A 7,099-nucleotide genomic window follows, 5' to 3' on the forward strand; every position below is an offset into this window, starting at 1 on the left:
CCCTTGGTTGATAAGTCTCTAATTTTCTTTCCATTCTCTTAACTAGTATTCGCGTAAACAACTTATATATATATATATATATATATATATATATATATATATATATATATATATATATATATATATATATGGCTGAGTAGGCTAATCGGTCTGTAATTGTCTAAATTTGCTTTGTCTCCTGCTTTGTGTAATATAATCATAGTAGCGTTGTTCCAGTCTGTTGGAATATTGGCGCTGTGAAGGCAGATATTGAAAAGTTGTTTAATTTTTTCAAGTAATACATCCCCTCCAATTTTTAGTGCTTCTGATACTATTCCGTCTTCACTCGGGGTTCGATTATTTTTCATTTTCTTCAGGGCTTCGTTGATTTCTGATTTTGTTATATCGGGCATTAAATCTGATCCTTGGTTTAATACCCCAGTTTTTTTTGTAATTGGAGGTTCCGTATTGTTATCTTTTTTTCTTGATCTATATAACTCTGTGTAGAACTCTTCGACTATTCTTAATATTTCATCTCTGTTCGTTGTTTCTTCTCCAGTTCTGTTTCTCAGTTTGTTAATTTCTATTTTCCCCCTTTTTTACGCTCCTCTTCAAAACTGTTATGTTCTTATTTTGCTCTATTGTTTTTTCTACATTGTAGTTTCTTATGTCTTTTCTTATTGCCTTTGTGATCATCTTATTTATTTGATTTATCGCTTCTTTGCTTGTAGTGTTATCTCCTTTCATTTGTCGCCTGAGTTCTATAAGGGTTTTCGTGGGTTGACTCGTGTATTATGCGTTTGTGTAATCTAGATTTAGAAATACAGCACACACTTCCTCTAAGGGGAAAATTCACTCATCCCAGATTTCTACGGTATCAAAACGATAGAGTTCTGGTGAGACTCTTTACATGTTATCGAGTCGTAGGTGACTTGGTACGCTGGAGTATCTCCCAAAAATTTTCGTACACATCTATTATTATTATTATTATTATTATCCAGATTTAGCCATACCAGATACCTACGATATCAAAAGAATCCTGATTTAGCCATACGGCTCACACTGCCTCTAAGGAGAAAATTCACTCATCCCAGATACCTACGGTATCAAAAGGATTGAGCTCTGGTAGGACTCTTTCCGTGTTATCGAGTCCTAGGTGACTTGGTTTGCTGGAGTATCTCCCAAAATTTTCCTACACATCTGGACGTCGGCGAGTAGTACAGCTTTCTGCATTAAAAGGCCTTATAAAGATGTCCATTTAAACCCAGCTGTTTTACGTTCGCTAGGAGATTTTTGGGAATAACACCAGTAGTAGATAGAATAATAGATACTGTCTGGGTACTTTCCATTTTCCATTGTCTCCTCATCGCCACATCAATAAGTGTTGTTTGCCTGCTAAGTTTATTAACTAGTATGAGATCCGGTCTATTATGCTACTGGTTGGTCTGTGAGCACAGTGCGGTCCCAGTATAGCTTGTTATTTTTGCAAGGCAGTATTAAACTAAATTGAATGCGAGCAGTAATAAGCGAGTGGTCAGAAAGACCCACAGGAGAGGACACTTATGGTGTAAAAATTATTTGATCGTCATTTGTAAAAAATATTGTAATTCTAAAAGTGCAGTGCAGTGGAAAAACAAGAAAGAAACTCTTCAGAACTGCTACAGACAGAGTAAAATGGGCCGTGATCATCAATGTCCTTAAAGGATGCACACGAAGAAGAAGAAGGAAAAAAATATTTAAGGTGTTATTTGAAACGATTGTAAGGCGATATAAATTTGTCAATATAGGATGGACTAAAGGATAGTATAGTTAGATGTATAATGAGGCACCATAATATTATTAATACTGATTAAGGTTTATAATAGTTTTCCGACTTATAATAGTTTTCCGATTTACCTAGAAAAAACGTAAGTAGGAGAGGGAACAATTAAATAATTTGAAATGTGAATTTAAGCTATTTAGACAGAGAGAGAGGGAGTTTATATGTAAAAATTTTTCAATGAAATTTGATGGTTATTTTAAATATAATTTTACATTTTTACACGGGATTACATTTCTTTATTTGTACATATTTGAAATATATTCCACCTTATCCCCTATATAACCCATCAGAAGCGCCGCTGTCATCGACTTTGAACCTGAACCGATTTATTCGTAATTTTGTTTAAAAATCCACTACATAGACACCGTGCATCTCACCTCACCGGATACACATCCACCGACTAAAAACGGAAACAACTACCGTTTTTTTACCAACTGTATAAAACCATCCGTACGATGACTTGCTATCTTCGGTTAATGTTAAAAAATCAACTCGATTTCGAATTTTTTCAAGTATGCCCGTCGCCACTTACGAGGGTTAAACGAGAAGTTTCCTGGTTACACATAATATGTATTTAAATATCACACAAAAGACAGAATAGTACGGAATCATATCTAAGTGCTAATGTACACTGACCACAATCCAGTATTAGCAAATATTCTCCAAGAATTAAGCCCAATTTTGGACAAAGCCCAATACAAAAATTAGTTTACTGAAATAGGTACAGAATAAAGATGTTAAGCTACTGTAAAGTTAAACGCAAAACTATTAAACGCAATTTCGTAGTAAATGTCCTTTTATAGTCTACATGAAAATCAAACCAGTAAAATATGGGATGAAGATCTGGTCTGGTGTCTTGCAAAGAGAAACAAGGAAATACTCCGAACCAAGGAAGAAGGGTAGTAAATAAAACGTGAATCGTTCCGGAGATGCAAATTATGTCTGCTCGAAATCGTGATATTTATTCTTCCGTTTTTAGTTTTCAGTCGCAAGTGACATTGGTGTACTAGGTTCCAAAAGTGAACCGAAGTTTTATTCCAAACACCAACATTCCTCAGTTTTCGAAGACAGAAGAAAACCCAGATATAATAACGCATTATAATGCCACAAATAGTTCCGTAGATCCACTGGACAAATGATTGCCGAATACACCTGCAACAGAACACCTTAAACACCTGTTTAAGAAAAATATTGACATTGCAGCAGTAAATGCTTTCGTGATGTGGGTTCATCTCAACTCTGACTGGATATGTCAATATTTAGACAGACATTTTTGTTAATGTTAGGCAAAAGGCTTTTAGACTTACGCTTAAGAAGAAAAATAAGCGATCCAACAATTAAATCTCGTCTAACCAAAAAAAACAAAAGAAAGTATCAACCAGGTATTGAAAGAACTGGAAGATCATCAGAACGAAGAAGAAGCCGAGGAAGAACCGAATTTAAAATAACCAAAAAGAAAAAGAAGGTGTCATATTTGCTAAGGAAGAAAGATTGTAAGTATCAAAGCAAATATTCTAAATGTAATAATATTTTAAAGCAATTTAAAAATTTTTGAATAAAATTATATTTCTTAATGTTTAAATTATTTCTAATAATAGTTATTGGTAAAAATGTCTTAAAATTATCTAGTCTTCAAAACATCGTAAAATATTACTGTTTTTATATCATTTTAACAATAATTTTGTGTAAATTTATGTAATATGTTATTTTTTACAGCACTATAGAATTCGAAAAATTGGGAGTATTTATAACTAAATTGAGTTGCTATGAAAATAACAAAGGTTTATTTATTTTTACAAAATTTACAAACTTGGTAGGTATCATACCTGAAAATAACAAAAAAAAAAACAACAATTAAATTTGCTTGAATATTCTCTAAATAGTTCTTATAACATACTGCTTGTAATGATTTACATCTTTCTCTTCATCATCCTCATCATCATCACTGACTCGACAACCCTTTTTGAGTCTTGGCCTGTTCTAGGATTCTTCTCTATTTTGATCTGTTTCGTGCTTTTTTCCTCCAGTTTTTTATTTTTAAGGTTGTTATATCATTTTCTATTTGTTCTCAGTATCTCAGCTTCGGTCTTTCTCTTGTTCTTTTTCCTACTGGCATCTGTTTGAATATGTTGTTTGGTATTTCGCCTTCTTCCATTCTTTCTACATGTCCTATCCAACGCAGCCGTCCTTTTGTGCCCTTATATATGTATATAAAGTTTTTCCCAAAGAGATCCCAAGTATATAAAGTTTTTTACCCCCTCAATGTTGTATTCTCCTATTGTTATATTTTGTGGCTGCCTTATTTCTGAGTTTTTACTTACCTGCATATATTTTGCATTGGTCTGATTGATTTTAAGATCACTTTAAGATCATGCACTTTTGTGCAGCTCGTTCCATTTGGTTGTATGCCTCTATCATTTCTCTTCTTGATCTTGCGATTATGTCAACATCATCTGCAAATGCTAGTATTTGCACGCTTTTATTAATGATTGTTCCTCGTGTATTGACTGTTGTTTCCCTTGGTATTTTCTCGAGTACGATGTTGAACAAGATGCATGATAGAGCGTCTCCCAGGCGTAGTCCCTTTTTCACATCTATTGTTTCCATTAATTCATTTTGTTTCCGGATTCTACTTTCTACTTTTAGAGATTCTTTTATGAGTTCTATTAGTTGTGTTGGTATATTCAATTCTTTCATTGCTTTTATTAAGAATTCTCGGTTTATATTGTCATATGCGCTTTCAAAGTCTATGAAGAGATGATGTGTGTCGATGTTATATTCACTTGTTTTTTCGAGGATCTGTCGCAGAACAAATATCTGTTCTATTTATGACTTCTGTCTACAGAAGCCACTTTGGTATGTGCCAACTATTTTTTCAGCGTGTGGTCTAAGTCTTTCATAAATGACGTTGGACATTATTTTGTATGCTGCGTTCAACAGCGTGATTCCACGGTAGTTTCCACATTCTAACTGATTTCCTTTTTTATGTAATGATGCAATAATACCGCTATTCCACTCCGCTGGTACCTGTTTATTCGACCATATCTTTATTATCAATTCATGTATTTTTTTTGTAATGCGTCTCCTCCTTTCTTCAGTAACTCCGATGATATTTGATCTGATCCCTGTGCTTTATTATTCTTTAATTTGTCTACTGCTGCTCTAATCTCGATTATTGTTGGTGGAGTCTTTTCTCCGTTGTCTGCTTGGTCTAATGGTATGTCAGGGTTCGTCTCTCTTCGATCTCCTTCAAGCTTTTCCGTAAAATGTTCTGTCCATCTACTTAGTATCTTTTGCTGTTCTGTCAATGTTCTGTTCTTACATCTTTCCCTTAACACCGAAAATTCCTCATATGAGTTGCCTGATGCTTTAAAATTCCTGTGAGCTATTTTTTTCTGTATGACAAGCTCAATTAATTCTCGCGAAAAACAAACTGGAAAGTTTAGTAATTTAAACCGTCTGATAGTAACAAACATCATATAAAATATGGTAACAATTTTCTAGTAGCAATAGCAGCAATTTCAATCTGATACATCTAATACCTTATCCAAGGAATTGAGACTAAATATTCATTTAAAACTTGAATATTACATTTTTTAAAATCATGATAGAAGACATCATATTTAAGAAAAATTTAAATTGGCTGCATATATACTATATTATGTAACAATATAGTATAAGCTGAATGATGTTGCGAAGTATTCAATAGAATATCAGTTGAAATAGACACAACTGCATCCCTCTGAGTACAGAAAACTAGATCTAAAAATTTATTATTAAGGTTAGGCAAAGCATTTACTTGTGACATATTTTGAAAATTGTAGCAAGTACAAATAATATTTGCTGGAGAGTGATGCAGACACTCAACTGTAACACCATTACTAAGATTATCCCAGGATGCTTCAGGTAGGTTATAGTCACCACAAATACAGAATTCACAATCACTGAATCTATCCGCTAAGTCCAACATACAGGTGGAATGCTCCTTATATACTGACCCAAATGACCGTGGAGGAAAGTACACTGCACCAATGACCAACTTTTTTGTGGCACACATTACCTGTGTAAAAACGTATCCACAGAGGAATCGATAGGCCTAACCAACATTGAATTAAGGCGCTTATTGAGATGCCTTGATCAATATCTTTTAGAGCTTCTTCAAAAATATGCTCCGAGTACGGATTGAATATCAGAGTTGTATTTTCCGTCAATCCCTGTCCTCTTCCGCACTTCCATCATTTGTTTATGCCTGACCCTATCGTAAGCCTTCTTGTAGTCAATCAGGCATTCAAAAACATTACAGCTGACATCTCTGCATTTCACAAATCCAAACTGATTGGGTGCAATTTGTTCCTCGCATTTCCGGTAAATTCTTTTGTGGATGACTTTTAAAAACAGCTTCAGCAGATGGCTAATTAGGCTTATGGTCCTATAATCTTCCAATACTAACAAATTAATATGGCTTTCAAAATAAATATGGTATACACTATAAACAAACATTCTCATGTCGCAAATAAGTTGACCAACCTTTAGGGCTCTGCTACGTTTTCCAACAGACGCCAATAATTCTTCTTGACTGTGTTATCAACCACCGGTCCCAATTCTTCAACAGCTATGTTTCAAAACAGTACTCGTTGAGATTCTCTCCACCAATCAAATCTCCGACTCGTTCAAAATTAAAACCGGCAATCTTTAGGTCCAAGCATTTTTCTCCTGACGATCTGACAATTACCAATTACTAATAATCTTAGAATGGTACCGTCCACTATACAGATGTTAATTCCAGTCCTTTCACGGTCCCTCAAACTCCTCCATGGATATGTAAACTTCCAAATTTCAATATCGAATTATCCAAATATAATAAGAATCAAATATCACCTTCCGTTATCAAACAAAGATTCTATGAAATACTACATCAATGCAATTTCGATAAAATCCTTTACTCAGATGCATCTAAGACTGAAGAAGGTGTTGGCTGTGCTGTTACAACGACTACAACCACCGTCAACTTGTTTCGACTCTCCAGCAATTGCAGTATTTATACTGCTGAACTATATGGAATACTACAAGCGGTGAAAACTCCACTCAATGATGATAAAACTATAGCAATCTGTACGGACTCTCTGTCCTCCATGCAGTCCATAAGAAACGTACATTCTATCCACCCAATAGTTCAAGAAATCCAGACTATATGTAATCGCCTTTAAACTAATGGAATTACAGTAACAATATTATGGGTCCCATCACACGTTGGTATTCCAGGTAACGAAAAAGCTGATCAAGCAGCAAAACAAGCAT

Source organism: Diabrotica undecimpunctata, chromosome 3, assembly GCF_040954645.1.
Source record: "Diabrotica undecimpunctata isolate CICGRU chromosome 3, icDiaUnde3, whole genome shotgun sequence".
Taxonomy (NCBI): domain Eukaryota; kingdom Metazoa; phylum Arthropoda; class Insecta; order Coleoptera; family Chrysomelidae; genus Diabrotica; species Diabrotica undecimpunctata.